Source organism: Cucumis melo, chromosome 10 (assembly GCF_025177605.1).
Source record: "Cucumis melo cultivar AY chromosome 10, USDA_Cmelo_AY_1.0, whole genome shotgun sequence".
Lineage (NCBI taxonomy): Eukaryota > Viridiplantae > Streptophyta > Magnoliopsida > Cucurbitales > Cucurbitaceae > Cucumis > Cucumis melo.
The window spans coordinates 27,743,250-27,764,808 of record NC_066866.1 but is presented as its reverse complement, the minus strand read 5'-3'; the positions used below and the strand labels follow the sequence as shown (position 1 = coordinate 27,764,808).

Sequence of the window (21,559 nt, the reverse complement as noted above, 5' to 3'; positions counted from 1 at the left end):
GCTGCGGCGAACGTCCGGCGAAGCTAAGAACACCGACGGAGATGGAGAGGATGGGTGATGGAGACGCGTGCGGAAGAGAAGACGGAGAGACGCGGCGGCTTGTGAAACGTTGAAGACGGTGAAGGAGAGGAAGAAGATGAGGCGGTGGATGGCGGCGTCGGGAGAAAACGGAAATGGATGGGCGCGCGCGAGGGTTTCCTTCTTCTCTTCTTTTTTTTTTTAAAATATATATATATATATATATATATATATATATATATATATATATATATATATATATATATATATATATATTAGGTTAAGGAATTTTAATAACATTTTTAAAATAATAATAATAATAAATAAAATATTATTAAATGTGTATATATATATATTAATTTTTAATAATTCTAATTAATAATAATAATATACCAAATATTATTATATATATATATATATATATATATATATATATATATGTATTAACCTTTATCTAGTTAATTAATAATAATAATAAGATTAATAAAAATCAATAAGAGAAAATATTAATATTAATTTATATATATAAAGATTATAATAACAATAAGAATAATAATATAGTTTCTATCATATTATTATCATACAAAATTACAACCATAAATTCCCGAATTTCAAAATAAATCCTAAATTTAAAATTCCCAAAAAATTAAATAAGGTGGTAAAAGTTTAAAGTTTGGGGCGTTACAATTATTTTCTTTTCCTTTTCCTTTTAGAATATATATATAAAATACCAAAAAATATACATATATCTTTATTCCCATTATCTTTCCTAAATAAATGCCTTAATCTTAGGCATTTATAACCATTAATAATAATAATAATACTTCTTTATTATTATTATTTTTCTCTCACCAAAATCTACAATAAATATATATTTATTTAAACCATTATTCTCTCTTATAAATATATATCTTTTTCGTCCAATCAAAATCAATCATCTCTCTCTTCATGGATTATTTTCTTTTCCAAATAAATATAATTATATTCCATAATATAATTAACTATACTTTTCCAAATTATTAATTAAATATATATATATATATATATATATATATATCCATATATATATACTCAATTAATTACAATTCCACCAAAACTAACTTTTCCCTCCAAAATCTCAAATTAACTTAAGTCCTCAATTAATTTAATCAATCAAATCTTTTCCAATAAATCACTTATAACTTCCAACATGAATTATCTTAACTCAACCATAACAACTTCACTCCATAAACAATATTTATCTTTCTACATAATAATTAATTATCTTCCACAATAACTAATTATTATTTATCTTTTTTCAAAATAATTAATTATCTTCCACAATAATTAATTATCATTTACCTTTCTTCCAAAATAATTAATTATCTTCCACAATAATTAATTATTATTTATCTTTCTCCAAAAATAATTATTAATTATCTTCCACAATAATTAATTATTATTTATCTTTCTCCAAAATAATTATTAATTATCTTCCACAATAATTAATTATTATTTATCTTTCTCCAAAATAATTATCCTTTTACAAATAATTATATTTTCCCAAAATATAATTATTTTACTTTTTCTCCCTTACCAAATATCTTTTCTCCAAAATACAATTACCTTTTCCTTAAATAATTATATTTTAACAAATATAATTATCTTTTCCTTTAACATAATAATTATATATATATAACTTTCAACATGAATTATCTTAACACAACCATAACAACTTCACTCCAGAATCAATATTTATCTTTCTACAGAATAATTAATTATTTTGCACAATAATTAATTATTATTTATCTTTCTCCAAAGTAATTAATTACCTTCCACAATAATTAATTATTGTTTATCTTTCTCCAAAGTAATTAATTATTCTTTTACAAATAATTATATTTTCCCAAAATATAATTATTTTACTTTTTCTCCTTTAATAAATATCCTTTCCCCAAAATACAACTATCTTTTCCTTAAATAATTATATTTCAACAAATATAATTATCTTTTCCTTTAACATAATAATTATATATATATTTCCACATATACATATAATTATTGAATCTCTAACAAACTTTCCACCCGACAATTTAATTAAATAACATCCATAATTATTTAATTAAATTCAACTCCAACAACACTAAAAATCCACAACTTTACTTAATCCTCTTAACCTACCATTTAAACAAAAACTTAACAAACACCACATGCCAAAACCTCTAATTAATTAAATATTCATCCAAGAAATATTTAATTAATTTCAATTCCCACCTAAATCAAATAATTCTCATTAAATGGATTCAAAATAACGCCCAATAAATTATCTTAATTTTTGGGGCGTTACACGGACTGTCCCGCTGGAAAGAAAATCAAGTCTTCACATAAGTCCACAAATAGGCCCTCTACTACACGCACTCTGGAACTTCTTCACATAGATCTCATGGGATCAATGCAAACAGAAAGCCTGGGGGGAAAAAGGTATGCAATGGTATGTGTAGATGACTTCTCTCGATATACTTGGGTAAAATTTATTCATGATAAAACTGAAACTTTCAAAGTATGTCTAACCTTGTGCTAACAACTTTAAAGATGAAAGAATACATGTATCATTCACATCAGAAGTATAGAAAGGGAGGAAGTCAAATGTAAAGTACCTCCACTTCATATGAACTATAGAAAGGGAGGAAGCCATGTAATGTACTTTCACATTTTTGGCAGCACTTAGTTTATCTTAAGTGATAGGGACCATCACCGAAAGTGGGACTTAAAGTCAGATAGAGGAATATTCCTTAGCTACTTGACCAATAGCCGCACCCATAGAGTCTACAATCAACGCACTAGGACAGTTATGGAATCTATCAATGTTATTGAAGATGATCACGGTAAAACACCTAAAAGAAGTGTTGATAATGAAGATGGACTTCTTTGGGTTCCCAATTCTCAGAAAATAAGTACTGCAGGATCTAAACATTCTTCCCTAACAAAAGATAACTCGCCCTCTCACTCAAATGCAGATAGTGTGACCATTCTTGTAGAGATCACATCAGTTGATAATCCTGAAGCTTGTGAATCCTCAGTTTTTGACTGTCAGCAGACGAACGAGCCCTCTACTAAACTACCTGATACTACTAACACAACTGGATCTTCAGTACAGAAGTTGGTGCCTCCCACACATATAGCCAAAAACCATCCCCAAGCTCTATAATTGGAGATGTCCGCAGTGGTGTTACCACTTGAAAGAAGGAATGAAAAGATTACGTCAAAATGGTTGCCAATGTGTGCTACACATCCTCCATGGAACCCACAACAGTTACTACTGCTCTTATTGATGAACATTGGATCTTAGCTATACAGGAGGAACTATTACAATTTGAGAGAAATCATGTATGGGATTTTGTGCCTAAACCATCACACGCGAATATAATTGGGACTAAATGGATCTTCAAGACCAAAACTGATGAACAAGGGAGAGTTATTTGAAACAAAGCTAGGCTGGTTGCTAAGGGATATTCACAAATTGAAGGTCTAGATTTTGGTGAGACATTTGCACCTGTAGCTAGATTTGAAGCCATTTAGTTACTTTTGAGTTTTGCATGCTTTCAAAGGTTCAAACTCTTTCAGATGGACGTGAAGAGTTCTTTTTTGAATGGATATTTGTCTGAAGAAGTGTACGTTGCTCAGCCAAAAGGATTCATTGATCCAATACATGGTGATCATGTGTACAAGCTACGTAAGGCGTTGTATGGTCTTAAACAAGCCCCCAGAGCCTGGTATGAGAGACTCTCCACATATCTATCACAACAAAGATACCTGCGAGGAGGTGTAGATCAAACGATGTTCATTTATTGATAAGACACTGAGTTTCTGATTGTTCAGATTTACGTGGATGACATTATATTTAGAAGAACATCTTTAGATTATGTTGAGAAGTTTGTACGTCAGATGAAGGGAGAATTTGAAATGACCATGGTTGGTGAGCTGACATTCTTTTTGGGATTTCAAATTCGTCAAGAAGAAACAGGCATTTTCTTTTCTCAGGAGAAATATGCAAAAAATCTCATCTCAAAGTTTGGAATGGATAAAGCCAAACCCAAACGGACACCAACGACTACTCATCTGAAAATGACAAAGGATACCACTGGAGAAAAGGTTGATTCAAGCCTACATCGAAGTATCATTAGGAGTCTATTGTACCTCACAACCAGTAGGCCAGACATTGCCTTTGCAGTAGGCGTATGTGCTCGCTACCAGGCTGATCCTCGAACGTCTCATCTTCACAGCACTAAACGCATACTAAAATACATAACAAGTACGTTTAAGTATGGTCTCTGGTATACGTTTGATACAACCGGAGTTCTTGTAGGGTACTGTTATGAAGACTGGGCTGGATACTCGGATGATCGAAAGAGCACATCTACAGGATGTTTTTTTTTTCTAAAGAATAACATAGCTACTTAGTTTAGCAAGAAATAGAACAGTGTGTCATTATCAACTACTAAAGTAGAATACATTGCTGCTGGGAGTGGCTGCTTGCAACTTCTCTGGATGAAACAAATGTTAGAAAAATATGGTGTAACACAAATCATCCATGGTTCTCTACTGTCATAACATGAGTGTAATAAGTATCTCAAAAAATCCAGTTCAACATAGTTGCACCAAGCACATCGACATCCATCATCACTTTATCCGAAAATTAGTTGAAGATAAGATTATATGTTTAGAACATGATTGGAGTTCTCTGTAACTAGCTGATATCTTTACCAAGCTGTTGGATGTGTCTACATTTGAAGGGTTACAGGCCGCTGTTGGAGTTTGTCAACGTCCAGCATAGCAATCCATAAGGCACGGACTCGTCGGGTCTCAAGGCCCAAGGTGTATGGTTTAGGCCATCACCTTTAATCCAGGCTCATTTAAGTTAACTGTCACTCACGTTTTAAATTTAAATTTGACTTTTCATATTTTGGGATCTTCTCTGGTTCATTGGGATTTATCTCTACAGAATTCATTCCTGCTCAGCTATATTTATGTTAGATTTTGCATCATGGTCGACACGCGGTTTAAATCATATCAGTCAAGTGCTTTGTCTTCTACTCATTCTCCCTCTGCAACCAATGTTTTCAATTCCATGGCTCCTTCACCATCGAAAACTACGACCACCACGAAGGGTAAACGCTACAAGTGTATTCCAACAAGACATCTATTCAAGAAAATTCATTGGTCAATGGCAGCGATTGATAATGATCAGCACAGTCTGTTGACAAGTCCTGTTCGTAGTACACATGCAGGATGATCTCCTGACCTAGTGTCCCATGTTACTAGAAAAAAAGTGGTCTCTAAGGTCTCTCCACCGCGTACCTCCCATCCGTCTGCATCCTCTTCTGTGTCGGGATCTAGTGTGTCAGTTGAGACAGTGGTGTTAGATTCAGATTCTTCAGATGGTAATGACAATGTTGTTCTGTCGACACTTTTTGTCATAAGGCTGGGCATTGAACTGATCTATCTCTCGTTTCTCCTAAACCAACTCAGATTTCGTGCTCTCCATCTCGGGTTGCTTCACCATCTAAGGATGTTCTCTCTCGGACTACGGACCATGGTAAGTCTCCAACTACTCAATCGTTTCCTGTTTCCCCACAAGCCTCTTTTTCAACTAATGATGAAGAAGCAAGTGATGATACTAACGAAGATTACGTTCCTATACCTGAGGAAACTCCTACACCAGAGGAAACCACAACCTCTGCTGAAGATCATGTTTCATCCCCTAAAAATCGAATGCTAGAACCTCAGTCGACTGAAGGACTTGGTGAATCCTCCATTTCGATGTTGCCTCCTGAGCATGTAGGTTCCTCCCCTTAACCACATCGTCCCTCTGCCAGAGGATAATGCATAGTATTAACCAAGGCTGGTCGTCGAAAGATACCTCCCAACGTACCCTCTGTACCGATAGATGGTTTGTTCTTTCATTCTAAGGAATGAGCACACAAGTAAAAGTATGTTGTTAAAAGACACATTGCTGATGAGGCAAATATTTCTGATCAGTATTATCCTTACCCTGCCATTCTTGACTTAATCTGCAATGTTGGTCTACTTCATACTGTATCTGAGGTGGGTCCCTTCTATCCTCGACTTATCTGCGAACTGGTTGTTAATCTACCTTCTGATTTTAATGATCTGAGTACTGAGGAATTTTACAAGGTGCATATCCGAGGCGTCTGTTATAATGTCTCTCCTGAATTACTTAATCAATTCCTGGACATTACACTACCGACTAACTATGCTATTTTGTACTCCACCCCCGAGTGTCTAGCTGAAGAACTTACTGAAGGAACAGTACCTGTCTGGCCAGTTGATGGACAACTTCCTATTGCATCTTTGACTGTCAAATATGCAATTCTCTATCAGATTGGTATCTCCAACCGGATTCCCTCTACTCATGCATCTATTATCTCTACTACTCTGGGTCACTTTGTTTATCTTGTGGGCACCAGAGTCAAGGTGAATGTTGGCAAATTTATCTTTAATCACTTACTACGCCATGTTGATACGTTTGCGATCCATATTCCCATCTGCTTTCCAAGGCTTCTGAGTGGCTTTATTTTGTCTCAACAACCGACTATTCTGACCCCGCTTGACACTGTTGGCACTACTCCACGCATTATTCCAGTAAGTATGCGATTGTTTCAAGGCTTCCATATTCCAGATGTTGCTGCTAAATTTGAAAGTGCGCCTGGAGGGACCAGGGCTGCTATTGCTACGTATCCTACTGTTGGTCAGCCTCTGGTCCTCTATGTCCCATTAGCCAATTGGCTGTTGCAAGCATTGATGGCAGAATCTCGCTCCCTCACTCGCCAAATCAGTGAACTTTCTGATAGGCAAACTGTGTTGGATATTGTTCTACGTGACTTTCGACATGTGGCTTCAGGGTCTCCTACTTCTCTATCAGATCATCAAGGATGACTTTATTTTTGCATCCAAGCAAGGAGGAGTTAGGATATGATTTTAGAGATTTTTTTTATATAAGTTTGTTCTACTAGGTTCTGGTTTCTTTTCATCGTTTTTGGGTTTAGCGGTGATAAGTAGTTTTTTTTTTCTCCCCCCTACTTAATAAAATGAAGTTTCATTTTTCTACATAATCTGTGTTCAATGTGTTGCTTCTACCTCTATTTAGAAATTATGTCGCTTGGTAATATGGTTATGTTAGAATATGTGTTTGTCTGTAGAAATAAAGGTAGGTGGTCTCAAGGGAGAGTTTGTTAATAGAATGGTCCCACCTATTTTATTTCAACTTATTCATTTATTTAACAGTTTGTTAAGGGATTGGTTAAGATCCTCCCTTAACAGATGTGCCCACAAGTGGTGAAGATTTTGTCTTATATATTGATAACTTCCTAAGGAAGATGGCGTGCTGGTAAGAACCAAGGATATATGTAAACCCGATATTTTCTTGGTTTATTTTCTTTAAATGTTAAAAGAATAAAAGAAAAAAGGAAATTATATATATATATATATATATATATATATATATATATATTATATGTATTTAATGTTTTCTTATTAAATAAGATAAAGGGAAGAAAGGAAAAGAGAAAGTAATAAGAAAAGAAGAGAAAAAGGAAGGAGGTGGGTTTTGTTTTGGGTGCTTTAAAACCCACCACCGCTAAAGTATCATTCACCATTTTCTTCATCATTTTCTTCAATTTCTGCACCATAATTTCAGAGGGCTTCCAGAGAAGAAGTCTGAGAAAGAAGAAGAAGAATTTCAAGAAGTTTTTTTTTTTGAAGAAAGACAAGGGAATTGCAAGTAGAGCTTCATCCTTGGCAGAAATTGATTCACACAGCACACCTCTAATGTTCTGTTGTTTTCGAGCTACAAAACAATAATTAAGAGGTGAGGTTTACATTTACTGAAAGCTAATTCATTTTCAAAAAACTTTTAAGAAGAAATCTTGAGCAAATTCTGATGTTCATTAGGTGATTTTTGATGAAGAAAATAGGGCAACTGATTTTCACGCTAATTCAGAAGGTCTCTAGTTTTTCTTGTATTGCCGAGAGTCACGGTGGAGTTAGGATCTCTATTTAGTATGGTTGGAAAGCTTATTAAATTTACTACAACTTTCATGAAGAAATAGTGAACCAAAAATGACTAAAAATTAGTTAAATTGTCAGGACAAGTTAAAGGGGTCGTGTGCATGCAATTATTGAAGTTGTTCTGTTTCAAGGGCTATCTGATATTATTCACAAGGAATCAGATTTACATTTCATGAGGTAAGTTTTAGAGGACCTCAAAATGAAGATTTGTATATAAAGAAAACTCATTTTGGTTAAGTATTGGAAGAGTTATGATCATTTGAATTTCATGCTGCGAATGTAGAAAATTCTGAGAAGTGTGTTGAATATGGTTTATTGTCTTAAAGATGGACTTCTTATAAAGACCCAACCTCTTATACTAAGTTGAGGACTTTACTTTAGAAGAAAAGAATTAAAATTTATTTAAGGTAAATAGAAAATAAAACAAAACTGCAAATTTTCGTTAAAATCATAAATAGAATGTACAAAAATAAATTAAAAGACATCCTATGTCGGACCCTACTAATTTTAAAGGGAAAGAAAAACAAAGAAATAAAATGAAAGGAAATATCAACTCTGAAATCTGACACATGACGTAAGCAGAAGCAAACGTATTCCTATGGCTCGCCACGGTCACTTCTGGTCATTCGCCAGCTTACCTTTGCTCTTACCTCTGCCTCTGCCTGAAAAATAGAAATGGAAAGAGAGTATAAAAATACTCAGTAAGGGACCCACTACTAGTCCCGCTAGGCGTGCCTGTTAACTTCCTATTAGAGTCCTGAAGATTGGTACCCCTAAACTGACATGTTCTCGATCACGTGCAATCTGTGATCCCGTAGGAACAAGCAGGTCTTTGGTGAACCCAAGGGAACACCTAAGACAATCGGACTATGAGTGATCCCGTCGAATCACTCAAATCATGTCTATGTCAATGTCAATGTTAGATTGGTGGTCCCGTCGGACTGCGCAGTCATATGTGAGCAATCCCGATGGATCTCTCAAATCATGTCTGTGTCAATGTCAATGTCAGACTGGTGATCCCGTCGGACTACACAGTCGTCAAAAAGAGTGGGGATCCCGAAGGACACTCATGTAGGTACGACTCTAATAGGTAAAGCTAACATACATCCTATCCATAGCATGCATATAACACATCATAACATATCATTCCATAACATGTCATACCATACATATCCTATCATATCATGTCATATTATTCTCAATCACAATACTGTATCATTAAAACGTAGGTGATAACATCAATGCATTATCATCTCTAACACATAGTCATCCCACAGTCAAAATTACAATATCAGTTTCTATCTGTAACCTCAAGTTCTGTAGCTAGCCATCATCAGTACATACCATTCATACATGCGGTCTCTTTAAATCAAACTCGAGGGTCTAGTAGTAGAAGAATCTCTTACCTGGAGATTAGCTTAGTCGAAATCTAACAGCAAAATATCATGCTTTCCAAGCAACAAAGTCCTAATAATTAGAAAAACACCAAATTTGAATAACTTAACCATCAAACGACCAAGGACCCAAGAATTCAGTCGAAATAGCTTACCCAAGGTGGAGGTCCCAACAAATTTGCCTTAACTGGAGAAATATCACACTCCAAACTCCAATTGGTCCAACCGGTCCTTTAAGAAAAATAATTTAATTTAATTCAAATTAAATTATTTAATATCCAAAAATTTTAATCTTAGTTGGGTATGCCAAGACCCAATCAAAACTTTCCAACAAGTGAAACAGGACCAAAACAGGCTAGCGGCTCAAAGATGGTTAGCGGCTCGGTTGGGAGCAGGTAAAACGGCTCGAGCAGGCGGGAGGGAGCGGCTCGGTTGATGGAGGTGGGCACGGCTCAGCTCGGAGCTTGCGGGTCAGGTACGACTCACGTGGAGGCTTGCACATGTAGGCGGCTCGGGGCTAAAGGGATGGTGCGAGTCGACAGATCAGGTTGGGTACGCGTGCGGCTCGGGTTGCGGAAATCTCCTATGGTCGACGATAGATGAGGCAGCGGTGCTTTGGGACAGTAGAGCACGAGCAGCGGAGGCGAACGAACGCTGACGACTTGATGGAACGACGGACAGAGACACTGACGGCTTGGGCAGACGTGACCGATCGGCTTCGAATCAAGGATGGCGGCGGACGGCAATTGTTGGAGAAGGTGGCGGCGGCGGCAATGTAATAGGGTTTTTAGGGTTTTCCTTCTTTTCTTTTCCTTTGTAAAGAAGATGATGGCTCACTTCCCAAAAACCTATTTAACCCAAAAATAATAATAATACATTTATTATTATTTTTCCCTTTTTTCCTATTCCTTATTAAATTCCAAAACAACCAAATCTTCTCTCTCTTCATTTAAAACCCACCAAATCTCCTTTTTCTCTCCTTTTTATCTTTCCCCAAATAAAATCAAATATTCTCTCTCCTCAACTAATTCAATCACCTTTATCTCCTCCAAACATCTTTTCATAAATAATTATATTATTTTCATAATGCAATTATTAAATCCTTAAATCCAATAATACACTAAAACATAATTAATTCAACCCATTTTAATTAACCAATTAGATATTTTTCCAAATATCTAAAATTTCTACTTCACCCAAACCAAGTATTTCAAGAAAAAATTTAAATAACACCTAAAATTTCAAAATTCAACTTAAGATAATAATAATAAAAATTACCTTAAATTTTGGGGCGTTACACTTCTTTAGCATTATCCTTAGTGAGCCATGTTAAGCATAAAATTTGAAGATCATAATATTTAAGTTTCTAATACTCTGTTCTAGTTGTTCGACAGGCCAATAGGAAATAGGTCGGATTTACACATCGAAAAACTAGTTCAAAGACTGCGAGTGACCAAAATCAGTTTTTAAAAAATATTTTCTTTCTCCTAAATATTTATTATGATTGACAGATCTACACGTTTATTTACAAAGCATTGAAAATCATTTGAAGTTAATGATTATTTTCAAGTATGAGTTTCGAGACTAGAATTCTTACTGAATGTTTATGCTAGCACGTGATTATTGAATGTCTGGAAATTATTTGAACCGTCGTGTTTCAAACAAAGTATGAGTTACCAAGTTTTGTTTTAAGAGCTACAGCTTTTCACAAATAATCTAAGTAAGTTTAAGCTTTACGAAAGAAAAAGGATAGCATACATGTTTTAATGTTTTCATACGATTTTTCTGATATTTCTATTAACTACATGACTGAGGTGTTGAGCCCGAGGCTATATGGTATCGTGTGCACACAGGTTAGATTCCGTTGTTGACGTTGAGTGTACTCTGTAACAACGATGCTGTCGTGAGTGCTGGACGGACCCTACTACGACAAAGACGATGGGAGTGTTGGGTGGACCCCACTACATCGTAAAGCTTGTAAACGTTGTTGTACTGGGTGTATCCTACACAACGTAGATTTGTCATGTTAGTTAAAATATTTTGATATACTTGATAGGCCTTACTAGATTTCAATGATGTATATACTGAGTATTAAGCTTTATAGCTTACCCTTCCAAAATGTTTTATACACTTTCCAGGTAGAGATCGAGTTTCCGGTGCCTGATAGGCTGCCTTAGTCTGCTGAAGCTTCGTTATCAATTGCCAGTACGTGTTAGAGTTAGACATAAAGTCTGTTGTGTTATGATGTATATATTCTTGTATGTTATGAATACTCCACAGTTTGTATAAGTTTTAAGAGATGCGGGTGTGTAAACCTTTGTTGGTTATGTTTTGGTTAAGGTGTCTCTAGGTTTACTTGTAAAATTAGTTATTTCCGAGATACATTTCATGCATGTATATGATTAGTCTAGGATTCGCTGCGTTGTGTGCATGTATAATAGTTTACATACTAGATTGGCAAGTTCATCACATTAAAGTTTTAAGTAGAGCCGACAGATATAGGTAAAGAAAAGCATTGTTCGTCGGCTTCACGCCATTTTTCGGGCTAAGCTAACAGGTAGTCCTGGATGGGGTGTGACAATATATACCGTTTATGGTAAGTTCTTCTTCGAGGCTTCTTGGGTAGAAAAGAAGAAGAAAAATTGATAGAAGAAAATTTCTAATCAATTGGAGTTAAAGTTGAATACATCACTGATTAGTGCTACAATTAAGGGGGAGATTCGTTCTACCCTAGAACTAGTTATGATTATTATATTATTTCATGATTAAGTTCTGTTGAAACAGTCCTAGGACAGTACGGTAACAATAGTGTTGAAGTGCTGATCCTCCAGTCATAACTATGTATTCAACATTTATTGTATTCGTGATTAATACAATCTTCTATCTCAGGCAGACAGTCCCCCCAGATGTAGATGCATATTCATCGAACTGGGTTATCAAATGTTGATGTGTTGTCTGTTTCTTTTCATATTTGTAACGACCCGACTCTTTATGCTGAATCGAAGTGGTTACTGAATCTAGGATCAGTGTTTAAGTCATAAAATCTGGTGTAAATAAATGCAAAGAAATCTAGCAAATGTATTTATGAAAGATAGTTAAGGTAACATGTAGAAATACGAGTTAAGTTTAAAATCCCTAAGCGGGCCCTATCTACAAAAATAACCAAAGTAAATATGCAGAAAGCCGAAACATGAATTTAACTGTAAAGTAAAACATGTGCGGAAGCAGGAAAACCCCTATGGCTCGCCACGGTCACTTCACGTCGCTCGCCAGCTTGCCTTTGCCCTTACCTCGTCCTCTACCTGAAAACATAAAATGAAGAGAATGAGTATAAAAATACTCAGTAAGGGACCCACTACTAGTCCCACTAGGTGCCTGTTGGCTTCCCTATCGAGTCCTGAAAACTGGTACCCAATCTCTGGCACGTTCCCGAACACGTGCAACATGCGCTCCCGTAGGAACGAAACTCTGGTCTTCGGTGCCCGGGGACACCTAGGACAGTCGGGATGCGAGGACCCCGTCGAGTCACTCGAGTCATGTCTATATCATGCTAGACTGGCGTCCCGTCGGACCACACAGTCCTCAATAGGTGGTGATCCCGAAGGACACCCATGCAGGTACGACTCTACTGGGTTGCTAACAGGGACCCTAGTCTTAACATACATATACATCTCATCATCATACAACTATGACGAAATAGTGAACACTAGCTCCCTTCCCTTCCTCAACAGTCTCTACATCGTCAGAACAATTCCAAACATTTCGGTCATATGCTACCGAGCATTCGTACCACAACGTCCTCCTACAGTCAGCAGTTCAACACAACATACGGCCACATACTACTGAGCATTAATATCATAACATCGTCATACAGTCAACAGTTCAATACACCATACGGTCAATCATCAGTATGCATATCTCACAGTATGCGAAATCTTACAATTTGTTCATGGGTCTAGTAGTAGAAATCTCTTACCTCGAGATGTTGCTAGATGAGTTCCTACTGAGGAAGTCCTAAGCTGCAGCAGCTATTTGGTCCAAGTTGCTTCTTGAGGAAAGTAATTAAGTTAATTAAATTTCCAAATTAACTCATTTAATTACTGGGCAGGCTAGGGAATTTGGAAATTTACCAAAAACTAGGTGGAAGGAGCCAAAATTGTCTTGGCGGCTCGGCTGGAAGAAGGACAGAATCGGCTCGGCTCAGTCCTGGCGAAAGGGGCTTGCGCGAGCGGCTCGGCTCACGTCAGCAGGGAGGCGCGGCTCGGCTTGGAGTAGGCGCGCGCGCGGAGTTCGGGTTCGGCGGGCGGCGCGGGTCGGTTTTGGACTCGGGCCGACGGGCGGGCGCAGATCAGCCGAAACGCGGGTTCTGCTTCACGGCTGGAGGCGCGCGGCTGACGCCGTCGACTGCTGCGGGTCGGTGACTTGGCAGTGCGCGGCTTCACGCAGTGGTTGGCGGTTGCGCACGATGGGACTGGGCGGCTCGGCGACGCGGCTTCAGCTGCTCTCCCTCGGATCGATGCGGCGCGGCGCAGGCACGGGTGTAACGCGGCTTCGGGCGACGGCTGGCGTGCGACGGCTCGACTTGACCTGATCTCCGACGCGGCTGGGACGATGTGCGTCGACTCGGCGGCGGCGGCGTGGCTAGGGTTTCTCGGCTTCTTCTTCTTCTTTCTCTTTTTCTTTTTCCTTTTTCTTTTCCTTTTCTTTTCCTTTTCTTTTCCTTTCCTTTTCCTTTTATAAAATAAATTCCCCTCTTTTTCTCTTCTTTAATAAATTCCAAATTTCACTCTTCTCTCTCTAATTTACCAATATTTCCCCCAAATTCCTCCTTTCCCTCAACTTCCAAATACCAATTAAATCTTTAATTACCAAGTATAATTAAAGTTGAAATTTGCTTAATATTTTAAAAGGGGAAAAATTCACATCTTGATGACATAAGTTTCATTATTTAATTATAAACAAATAGATGAATAAAATAAAAATAAATAATTGAATTTAAAAAATGAACGACATGAGATCATTGGGGTGTTACATACTTCCCCCCTTAGAAAGCTTTCGTCCTCGAAAGCTCTACTCCTCGAACAGCTCTGGGTACTGGGTCTTCATGTCCTCTTCTCTCTCCCACGTGGCCTCTTCAACTCCATGGTTCTGCCAAAGGACTTTGACTAGTGGAATATCTCGACTACGAAGCTTCTTGATCTCTCTTGCCAAGATCTCGACAGGCTGCTCCTCATAGCTCAAGTTCTCACTGACCTGTAGGGGCTCGAAGTCCACGATGTGCGTCGGGTCTGCGACATACCTCCTCAACATGGAGACATGGAATACGTCATGCACTGCTGAGAGGGATGGGGGCAAGGCCAAACGATAAGCCACAGGGCCAACCCGTTCCAGTATCTCAAATGGCCCCACGAAACGTGGACTCAACTTCCCCTTCTTCTCGAACCTCAGAACGCCCTTCATCGGTGCTACCTTCAAAAAGACCATATCTCCCACTTCAAACTCGAGGTCCTTACGTCGTACATCAGCGTAACTCTTCTGTCTGCTCTGTGCGGTCAGCATACGAGCTCGGATCTTCTGTATGGCTGCATTGGTAGTCTGCACTAACTCGGGGCCTAGCATCCTCTGCTCTCCAACCTCGCCCCAGCAGACAGGGGATCTACAGCACTTGCCATACAGACCCTCAAACGGAGCCATACCAATGGTAGCCTGGTAACTGTTATTATAGGCGAACTCCATTAGATGCAGGTGGGAGTCCCAACTTCCTGAAAACTCTAGCACACAGGCCCGCAGCATATCCTCCAAAATCTGGTTCAGTCTCTCTGTCTGACCATCAGTCTGAGGGTGGAATGCCGTGCTGAAGTCCAGCCTCGTACCTAATGCAAGTTGGAGCCCTTGCCAAAATTTCGAAGTGAAACGGGCATCCCTGTCTGAAACGATGGATACTGGTACTCCGTGCAGTCTTACTATTTCCGTCATGTATAACTGCCCCCACTTGCTGGCAGTGTACGTGGATTTCCCTGGCACGAAGTGGGCTGTCTTCGTGAGTCTGTCGACCACAACCCAGATCACCGTGTAGCCCTCCAAGGTCTTGGGCAGTCCCGTGATAAAGTCCATCGACACACTCTCCCACTTCCACCCTGGCACACTCAAGGGTTGCAACAACCCTGCTGGATGCTGCCTAGGTGCCTTCACCTGCTGGCACACCAAGCACCTACTGACGAACTCTGCTACATCCCTCTTCATGCCCCTCCACCAATAGACACTCCTTAAGTCCTGGTACATCTTCGTACTCCCAGGGTGCATGGTAAACGGGGAACTGTGAGCCTCAGTCAAAAGCTCTGTCTTAACTGCGCTGTCTTCCGGCACACACAGGCGCCCCTCAAACATAAGGCCATCATCAGAGGATATAGAGAACTCTTCACCTTGCTCCGTCTCTACCATACGACGTTTCTCTGCCAAGTAAGGATCACTCAGCTGAGCAGCAATGATCCTTTGCCTCAAGGTTGGCTGAACTGTCAACTGAGCCAACTGTGCGGCAACCTCACCTACTGAGACTGCAATCTCGGCTCTCTCCAAATCCCTGAGTAAGGGGGTCTGCTTCGTGATTAGCGCTGCTGAATGTGCAACCTTCCTACTCAGCGCGTCAGCCACTACATTTGCTTTACCTGGATGGTACAGGATCTCGCAGTCGTAGTCTTTCACCAACTCGAGCCACCTCCTCTGCCTCATGTTCAACTCCTTCTGAGTGAAGAAATACTTCAGGCTCTTGTGGTCGGTGTAAATCTGAATCTTCTCACCGTACAGATAGTGCCTCCATATCTTCAGTGCAAAGACTACAGCTGCCAACTCCAAGTCGTGGGTAGGGTAGTTCTGCTCATGATTCTTCAACTGGCGTGAGGCATACGCAACTACCTTACCTTGCTGCATCAGGACACATCCCAGTCCTTTCTTAGAGGCATCACTATAGATCACAAAACTTCCCGACCCATCAGGCACTGTCAGGACTGGTGCCGTTACTAGCTTCTGCTTAAGCTCTTGGAAACTACTCTCACATGCTGGGCTCCAGACAAAAGGGGTTCCCTTCCTGGTCAACTGGGTCAATGGGCTGGCTATGCGTGAGAAGTCTTCTACAAACCTCCTGTAGTATCCTGCCAGACCCAGAAAACTGCGAATCTCACTGACTGTAGACGGTCGAGGCCAGTTGGTCACCGCTTCGACCTTAGCTGGGTCCACCGAGACTCCCTCACTGGAAACCACGTGCCCTAAAAATGTCACCTTCTTTAACCAGAACTCACACTTGGAGAACTTGGCGTATAGCTTATGAGCTCGAAGGGTCTCCAAGACTTGGTGCAAGTGCTCTTCGTGTTCGGCCTCAGTCTTGGAATAGATCAAGATATCGTCAATGAAGACTATGACGAATTGGTCTAGAAAGTCCTTAAACACCCTGTTCATCAGGTCCATGAACACTGCAGGGGCATTAGTTAAACCAAAGGACATCACTATGAATTCGTAGTGTCCGTACCTCGAACGAAAGGCCGTCTTGGGAATATCACCGTCCCTAATCCTCAACTGGTGATAGCCTGATCGCAGGTCGATCTTGGAAAAGACGGTGGCCCCCTGTAACTGGTCAAACAAGTCCTCAATCCTGGGTAAGGGGTAGCGGTTTTTAACTGTCACCTTGTTCAACTCTCGGTAGTCAATGCAAAGGCGCATCGACCCATCCTTCTTCTTCACGAACAACACTGGGGCTCCCCACGGTGATACACTGGGCCGGATAAAGCCCTTGTCCAACAGCTCCTGTAACTGGACTTTCAACTCCTTTAATTCGGCTGGGGCCATTCTGTAAGGAGCTCTAGAGATAGGGGCGGTGCCGGGCTCTAACTCGATGGCGAAGTCTACCTCCCTAGGAGGCGGAAGTCCTGGGAGTTCGTCGGGGAAAACGTCAGGGTACTCCCTTACTACTGGTTCGGAAGATAGGAAAACTTCTGGTTCTGCCACATCTACTACGCTTGCCAAGATACCCCAAGTACCCTGGCTAAGTAGCTTACTCGCCTTCATTGCTGAGATGACCTTGGGTATACCTACCATGCCTGCTCCTCTAAATTTAAACTTATCCCCTGAAGGAGGGTTAAAGACTACTTCCTTATTGAAACAGTCTATGGTTGCATGGTTAGTGGACAACCAATCCATGCCTAAAATTACATCGAAATCTTGCATATCTAGCACCAGTAAGGTTACATCCAAGGTATGGTTTGCTATTTCTACCCAACATGCCCTTATTTTTTCCTTAGACAAAAGGGCCTCTCCAGAAGGAGTAGAGACAGACAAGGCACTACCCAACGGTTCTACTTCTAAACCCGCATGCTTGACAAAAATAGAGGATATAAATGAATGCGATGACCCCGAGTCAAATAGTACCAAAGCATAATGCCCCAAGATTGGGAGCGTACCTGTCACCACCGTACTAGCTCGCTCGGCCTCCTGCCGGTTCGTGGCAAAGACTCTCCCCTGCTGGGGAGCAGAAGGCTGACGTGGCGTCGTCTCTAAGGGTTTCCGAGGACACGCATCAGCAGTGTGCCCCGGCTGCCTGCACCTGAAGCAGACTCCACTCCCAGCTAAACATTGTCCTCCATGGACCTTCCCACAGGTAGTACAAGTGGGTAGCTCTCTCAAAGTTCTCCCAGCTGCTGCCAGCTCCCGACGGTGTCTCTGGAAGACACCTCCTGACCTCGGAGTCCGCTGTGGTATTACGTCGGGCTGCGCCTCCGCCTTCCTCTTCTGTCCCGAGGCTGACCCTGTGCCGACAACCTTAGATTGACCAGCTCTCTCATGCAGGCTCAGATCCAGTGCTATGCGTAGAGCATCCGCATGAGTGGTTGGTCGAAGAGCTCGTACAAAACCCTGGAGGTCTAACCTGAGGCCATTAACAAATCTCTCAGTCCTGGCGGCCTCATCCCTTACCACATCAGGGGCAAAACGGGACAACAGGTCGAACTCGGCATCATACTGTTCCACGCTCAGTTTGCCTTGCTCCAAGTTTAGGAATTCTTGGAGCTTGGCGTGCTTCACGTTGGCAGAGAAGAACTTAGCATAAAAGCTCTCCCTGAATTGCTCCCATGTGATCTTGCTGGCATCTCCTCCCAGCGCCCTCTCAGCAGTCTCCCACCAGGCAGTCCCCCTATCCTCCAAACAGAAAGCTGCACACTGCACCTTCTGGTCTTCTGGGCACTTCATGTACCTGAAGATCGTCTCTATGGATGTCAACCACAGCTGGGCTCTAAAGGGGTTGTCCAAGGATCCGTCGAAAGTCTTCGGGTTGTACTTCCTAAAATCCCTCAAGTGCTTGGCCTCAGCTGACAGTTGTACTGGCACCGGCTGAGCTTCCACCGGGGCTGGAGGGATGACGGGCTGGTCCTGAACAGGGGCTGGAGGGACTACAGGCTGGTCCTGAACAGGGGCGGCCTGGTTCTGCTGAGCAGCGAGGAACGGCGCTAGAGCAGCTTGCAGCATGGCCTGGTAACGCTGCTCCATTGCGGCGAGATCCGCCTGAGTGACCGGTGCATTAGGGTTGACTGGTACGTCGGGGTTGACTGGCGGCGCGGCAGGTTGCTCCGCCGGTTGGCCACGACCGGCTCCTCTGCCTCCCCTGCCACCTCCTCGGCGTGCACCTCTACGTGGCGGCATTCTTCCTAAAATTCACCAACAAATTTTTCACCACTAGAGCTCAATATTCTCACTCTAAGTCTAATCTAATCAGGCAACATTATAATCTTAATATTTGTAAAGCTTTAGGCATACCTGGCGAGTGACGAAGGACCGTATAGCCATAGGGTGAGGTAAAAATCAAAACAAAATGACTTACATCATAAGTCAGTCTACAGGACCTAAAACACTGCGCTCTGATACCAACTGTAACGACCCGACTCTTTATGCTGAATCGAAGTGGTTACTGAATCTAGGATCAGTGTTTAAGTCATAAAATCTGGTGTAAATAAATGCAAAGAAATCTAGCAAATGTATTTATGAAAGATAGTTAAGGTAACATGTAGAAATACGAGTTAAGTTTAAAATCCCTAAGCGGGCCCTATCTACAAAAATAACCAAAGTAAATATGCAGAAAGCCGAAACATGAATTTAACTGTAAAGTAAAACATGTGCGGAAGCAGGAAAACCCCTATGGCTCGCCACGGTCACTTCACGTCGCTCGCCAGCTTGCCTTTGCCCTTACCTCGTCCTCTACCTGAAAACATAAAATGAAGAGAATGAGTATAAAAATACTCAGTAAGGGACCCACTACTAGTCCCACTAGGTGCCTGTTGGCTTCCCTATCGAGTCCTGAAAACTGGTACCCAATCTCTGGCACGTTCCCGAACACGTGCAACATGCGCTCCCGTAGGAACGAAACTCTGGTCTTCGGTGCCCGGGGACACCTAGGACAGTCGGGATGCGAGGACCCCGTCGAGTCACTCGAGTCATGTCTATATCATGCTAGACTGGCGTCCCGTCGGACCACACAGTCCTCAATAGGTGGTGATCCCGAAGGACACCCATGCAGGTACGACTCTACTGGGTTGCTAACAGGGACCCTAGTCTTAACATACATATACATCTCATCATCATACAACTATGACGAAATAGTGAACACTAGCTCCCTTCCCTTCCTCAACAGTCTCTACATCGTCAGAACAATTCCAAACATTTCGGTCATATGCTACCGAGCATTCGTACCACAACGTCCTCCTACAGTCAGCAGTTCAACACAACATACGGCCACATACTACTGAGCATTAATATCATAACATCGTCATACAGTCAACAGTTCAATACACCATACGGTCAATCATCAGTATGCATATCTCACAGTATGCGAAATCTTACAATTTGTTCATGGGTCTAGTAGTAGAAATCTCTTACCTCGAGATGTTGCTAGATGAGTTCCTACTGAGGAAGTCCTAAGCTGCAGCAGCTATTTGGTCCAAGTTGCTTCTTGAGGAAAGTAATTAAGTTAATTAAATTTCCAAATTAACTCATTTAATTACTGGGCAGGCTAGGGAATTTGGAAATTTACCAAAAACTAGGTGGAAGGAGCCAAAATTGTCTTGGCGGCTCGGCTGGAAGAAGGACAGAATCGGCTCGGCTCAGTCCTGGCGAAAGGGGCTTGCGCGAGCGGCTCGGCTCACGTCAGCAGGGAGGCGCGGCTCGGCTTGGAGTAGGCGCGCGCGCGGAGTTCGGGTTCGGCGGGCGGCGCGGGTCGGTTTTGGACTCGGGCCGACGGGCGGGCGCAGATCAGCCGAAACGCGGGTTCTGCTTCACGGCTGGAGGCGCGCGGCTGACGCCGTCGACTGCTGCGGGTCGGTGACTTGGCAGTGCGCGGCTTCACGCAGTGGTTGGCGGTTGCGCACGATGGGACTGGGCGGCTCGGCGACGCGGCTTCAGCTGCTCTCCCTCGGATCGATGCGGCGCGGCGCAGGCACGGGTGTAACGCGGCTTCGGGCGACGGCTGGCGTGCGACGGCTCGACTTGACCTGATCTTCGACGCGGCTGGGACGATGTGCGTCGACTCGGCGGCGGCGGCGTGGCTAGGGTTTCTCGGCTTCTTCTTCTTCTTTCTCTTTTTCTTTTTCCTTTTTCTTTTCCTTTTCTTTTCCTTTTCTTTTCCTTTCCTTTTCCTTTTATAAAATAAATTCCCCTCTTTTTCTCTTCTTTAATAAATTCCAAATTTCACTCTTCTCTCTCTAATTTACCAATATTTCCCCCAAATTCCTCCTTTCCCTCAACTTCCAAATACCAATTAAATCTTTAATTACCAAGTATAATTAAAGTTGAAATTTGCTTAATATTTTAAAAGGGGAAAAATTCACATCTTGATGACATAAGTTTCATTATTTAATTATAAACAAATAGATGAATAAAATAAAAATAAATAATTGAATTTAAAAAATGAACGACATGAGATCATTGGGGTGTTACAATATTATTATAGTGTTGCACTCTCTACACAACTGTGGTTACAACGGTTATATATCACTAAAACCATTCATATTTCACCATAAATCTAGAAATTATGAAAATATTTACCG

At 41.1% G+C, this 21,559-nt stretch overlaps 1 long non-coding RNA gene across 1 annotated transcript; it reads left to right on the top strand.

The window, feature by feature from the left end:
- The first annotated feature begins 8,168 nt into the window (after window positions 1–8,168).
- Window positions 8,169–11,793, top strand: LOC127151374 (uncharacterized). Its single transcript, XR_007824294.1, has 3 exons — window positions 8,169–8,262; window positions 11,333–11,504; window positions 11,618–11,793. It is a non-coding gene; the product is annotated as an uncharacterized LOC127151374 (long non-coding RNA).
- Window positions 11,794–21,559: the final 9,766 nt, after the last annotated feature.